We start from the raw sequence: 5,663 nt of genomic DNA on the forward strand, positions 1-5,663 counted from the left end.
GTCAGTCCTAGAACTGATGAGAGGAAGAGCTGATATTTCACTTTGTTGAGATATTTTGCTTTCGGTTCTTGTTTCCTTTGTGAAACAGGGATTTTGTTGAGATCTACTCTCTTGTTGGCTGTCGAAGTGCTGCCGAAATTTTCGCTGCGCACAACAGCAACTCTACTTATCGCTACATAGCAAGGGAACTCTGTTCTAAAGCCTATCATGTCGGACATGCATGTATAGTATGCGTTCATAATCCAATTCATGTCAGTGTTTCTATTTTCATGTGATATACTCTTATGCACTTTATATCAAACAAGTTGTTTATTTCACCTTTCGCTCTACCTTATCAAAATATATTTCGAAGGCTCATAGATAATTCAAACTGTCAAAATAAGAAGGTGATATAACCTCCAAAGCATAAGACTAGAAATCATCAAACTCGTATCCGTGTCCTAGTCCTTGTGCGTGCTATATGACATTAGTAGTTCATCAAACTTTTCAATCTAACTTGTCAAAGAATATAATAAAGGCTCAACAACACTTCAATCATATTGAAATACTAACGTGACATCCTCGATATGCATAAGACTACATCGAATTACTCTAGAACATTTAATCTCAGTTGGAGCAACAAGAAAGTGAAATGCTAATGCCAATAAGCAAGAAGACATCAAACTTCACAAATTTCAGCCTATGTGGAACTCAATGAATAATATATTATACAAGCCAAGTAAAGATAATTTTACCAAGCGTGGAGACTCTGATTCTTGGAGAATGGCTCTTTAAGGAAATAGCTTCTATAACCCTCACTATATCCTCCTCTTTTTGTATCAATGGTGGCTCTTCCTGCTGTCTCACCTTTACTCTAGGATACACTTTCAACATAACCAAAAAAAAAATGTAAATTGATTTTCCACCTAGAATCATGAAAAACTCTAAATTTGTAAACTAAACAATTTTTTACAACTTGGTAGAAAGTAAGGCTCAGCTGGAAATAAAAGATTATGTTTTGAGCAACTTGTATTCTCATTAGCTTCATAGCCAAGGTAATGTCTTTTACCTTCCAACAATCTAAAGTATCAATAAAAACTATAGAATTAAAATTCAAAAGAATCCTCTCTTTTTATGGAGAAAATTGAAACAAAAACCCTTAAATAACAAAAACCCATATAGAAAAAACAAGAAATTTCTATTTTTAAAGAAAAAACTCCCAAAATACTTTTCTACCAAACAATTACTCCATCAAGAACATTTTTTTAATTAAAAAAAGCCAAACCCATATCAGAAAACAAGCCTATGTATCAAAAATTCGATAAATATTCATTAAAAAATGGATCGATACTTACTATTTTTGAACCGATTCGAAGCTATTTTCTTTCCCGAGATGTTCCCTCTCTCAAGGTCAAAAGATGTAAGAAAGTTGAAAGCAATAGGTGGAGGTAAAAATACAGAGGGCGATCGAATGAGGAGTAAAACAAAAGGAAACCCACTGACAAAAAGAGAAATCGAATCGAATATATTTGTGATCTCTCTTTCTTGGCTTCAACACAAAGAGAAGCATGAATGGAAACAGAGTCTTTCCTCCCTTTACTTTTCTGTTAGCATTTTCGAATAATTTAGTGCTCTCTGAATATTTGAATGATGTTCCTGTTGAACTTTTTAAGAAATGGGGTTTTTACTAATAAGACAAAATTTATTAAGTATTATTTTAAATTTTGAGGGTATTATTGGTGGGAACCAATTAAGGAATGGGGTTCAGAAGGGACAGATTACATGTGCTCTTTTTTGAATGTCAGCGTGCTGATGGAGTGTGGGAGCCATTTACGGTGAGGATTTCGGGTCAATGCGCATGTGGAAAATTTTAATTTCAAGATGAGTCATCAGTTTCTTTGAGAAATTTTGGATCAAATCGGACGTCATCATGGTTCACGAACATTTACAAAATCTTTGCATTTGTTGACTTTCACTGAATATTTAAAATCATATTTTCCAAAATAAGGAAAAATTACTTCAAGGCCCCAAAATCCAAAAATCAACGTGCCCCAGCCCCCCTATTTTTACCAATGTGCTGCAGCCACCAAAATTTGAAAAAAGTTTGCACCAGCCTCTCCATCATGACTCCATGTCATGTTTTCCCAATTTTTTATATTTTTTACCAAAAAATCCAATTTTACCCCTCCATCATGACTTCAACTCATGACTCCATCTCATGTTTTTCCTAACACGTTAACTACAACAGTTATCATGTTAACTACAACAGGTAACATGTTAACTATTATCGTTAACATGTTACGTGCTATGGATAACATGTTACGAACTTCCTCCAATTCTCGGGCTGAAACAAATCAGGCGCACATTCTCAGTCCCTATATCAAATACTAATACAGTTTTGAGTGAAAAACCCTACCTAAATAAGCCTTTGAAATATCCAAATGGTGGGATTTTTATCATAAACTTGTCATCTGATAAATGTTTGCATTATTCATCATAAAAATAAACAATTTTAACGATAAATATCAACAGTTTGTCAGATATTTCTACAAACATATGGTATAAAATCTTTCACATTCAATCAAACAAACTCAATAATATACAATAATACTGAAGATAATCCTAAGCTTAGGAACTTCTAAAAATTCAATCAAACAAACTCAATAATATACAATAATACTGAAGATAATCCTAAGCTTAGGAACTTCTAAAAATGCAAAATGAATTAACTAAACCATCTCTCAGAAATGTCATCAAACAGGTAATCCACACGCCAAAAACCTAACTTGACGAAGACTCGTCAGCAAGCCAACGACAATAATGAAACAAACATGAGGGGTTTCAACAACGGAGGGCTTCGTGAGGCCGAGCGTTGCCTGCACAGTAAACCTCCTCGCCATTAAAACCCTCCCACCAAAGCAAAATCGACGAGAAAAAAAGGACATGTCGGCTCTGCAAACCTCACGAAGCAAAGGGTGGAGGAGAGAGCAACGGTTGCAACGCCAGTCGCCATTGCCATCGGGGGGTTTTATAGCGGCCCCTAGAGTTTGTTAGGGGCGTCGAGGAAAAAGGGTAGTTAACATGTTAACTATTGAAGTTAACAAGTTAACTATTATAGTTAAGATGTTAACTATAATATATAAACTGATAACTATTATAGTTAACATGTTAACTATTATATATAAATAACAGTTAATAGATTACAAATAACAGTTAAAATATAATGGATTATAGTTAACAGTTTACTGAATATAGTTATCAATTTACCAATTAAAGTTAACATGTTACGTATTATAATTAACATGTTACGTATAATAGTTAACAGATAATGATTAATAGTTAACAATTTACATATAACTATCTGTTAATAGTTAACATGATAAGGGTGTTAGTTAATGTTTGTGGAAAAATTTGTAGTCAGTAAAAGAAATGAAAAAAAATTGATTTGTATTCCTTTAATCTCAGTTACAATTAGATTTTCTGATTACAAAAGAGAGGAGAATAAATTTGATTCTCCCCTTTGTTTAAAACTGGGTTCTTCTTGATAGCGATGGAGTGCCTCCTTCGAATGCTTGCGTCGAATTTGCTCTTCATTAACGATCTGATCGTCTTGTCTCACGGGAACGATTAACTTGTATGACAAGTTTGATTTAGAACTTTTAGCGAGTTTAAGAACTCAGAATGAGTTGAAAACTCTGAAAAGAGTTGTTGAGAACCGAATAATCGATTGGTGTAATTAACTCGCGTTGCAAGTTTAATTAAGAACTCTTAACGAGTTTAAGAACTCAAAGCGAGTTAAAACTCTGTAACAGAGTTGTTAGAACCGAAAATTCGGTTAATAGCCAAGTAGATTTTCTGTTGTTGAAGGATTCTTCGAGATTTGATCTTCGAAATCTGACTGAAATCTTCGATCTCCCAAGGGTTCGACCTTGATCTCCAGAAGATCCAACCTTATGTGGTTTTCGATCTCCAAATCTTCAACCACTAGTGGTTTGATCTCCCCCAAAATTCCAGCCCTGTAGGACATTGAAGAGAACTTGTTTGAATAAGTTTGGAACTCTAGCCGAGTTAAGAAACTCTTTTGAAAGAGTTAATTTCAGAAAGGATTAATAATCCTTTTAGCCAAGAATGATTGATCAGTTGTTAATCAGAAGAACTTGCTAAGCAAGTTTTAAAACTCTGATCGAGTTAGGAAAACTCTAAAAAGAGTTGATGATAACAAAGCAAGTTCAATCATTTCAAAATGGTAGCTGATCTCTTTCTCTCTTTGGCTGATCTCAAAAAAGTACCGCCAGTCCTCTATAGGTTCGGTAAAACCTCCATATCTTCAAATCTAACCAATAGAAACCAAGATCCACCATTCAGAATTAGTAACAATGAGCGTAGTAGCTACCCTCCAAGTTTCACGTCGATCGGACCACGGATGAGGGTCCGATCATCACGCCGATCACTGTTGTGCAAAAGTGACTTTTCTCTGCACTCCTGGAACAAACATCTTCGGTAAAACCTTCATATCCCCAAATCTATCCGATAGAAAGAAATCTCCACCGTCCATAATTAGGAACCACGAGTGTAGTAGCTGCTCTCTAAATTTCACGTCGATCAGACCACGGATGAGGGTCCGATCATCACACTGATCACTGCTGTGCAAAAGTGACTTTTCTCTGCACTCCTGGAACGATTAGCTTCGGATAGAAAGCAATCTCCATATCTCCAAATCTAACCGATAGAAAGCAATCTCCACCGTTCAGAATTAGGAAAGACGAGTGTAGTAGATACCCTCCAAATTTCATATCGATCGGACCACAGATGAGGGTCCGATCGTCACGCCGATCACAACTGCGCAAATGTGACTTTTCTTCTCCTCTCTTGTTCTCTCTTTCTTTTATTTTTCGTCCAGCCCTTTGCCACCAGCCCTATTTTGCTGTGAAAACTCCCTATTTATAGGGGTTTATGGGGTATAACTACCCCCTTAATTAGCTCCATAATGGAGGTTAATTACCCTATTAAGTGGAGGACCGTTTCAAGGATTTGAAATGGTCAAACGCGACCTTCGTGTTGAAGAGATTGTCAATTATAATCTCTTTTTTTTCAAACTTTTGTGAGGATCGTCAGATTGTAATTCTTACATTTAGCTATTGATAATATGAGAGTCGTCAATTTGTAACTCCTGATGTTGATTGTGAAGGCTGTTGAATTAGAGCTTTCATCAGTTGTTGTGAAGGTCGTCAGATTGTAACCTTCATCGATCTACGTGAAAGTTTTTAAATTATAGCCTTCTGAAAGCCGTCAAATTATAACTTTCATCATCGATGTTTGATGAGGATTAGCTATCTGTTGTGATTTTTAGACAGCCTACAGTTAACAGATTATATATAACAGTTAACAGATAATCCCTCCATTGAAAGTTATACATCAATAACATAGCAACATAAACTGTAACTTTATAACAATAAAAACATAACGCAATCAACCAATCTCTTTCTCTTCATCTCTTCCCAATAACACTAACATCTAGAAGCAAATCAAAGCAAAAACCACAATGCAACATCAAACTTCACCAAAAAAGGTCAAAAATTAAGAAAAATCCAACCCCAAAAAAAATCCCCAAGGCCTCGCGTGTGAAAAGGCTATAGTCCACGTCAACGACGGCGATCTAATGGCCGGCGGAGGAGGAGGCGTGA

Source organism: Asparagus officinalis, chromosome 7, assembly GCF_001876935.1.
Source record: "Asparagus officinalis chromosome 7, Aspof.V1, whole genome shotgun sequence".
Taxonomy (NCBI): domain Eukaryota; kingdom Viridiplantae; phylum Streptophyta; class Magnoliopsida; order Asparagales; family Asparagaceae; genus Asparagus; species Asparagus officinalis.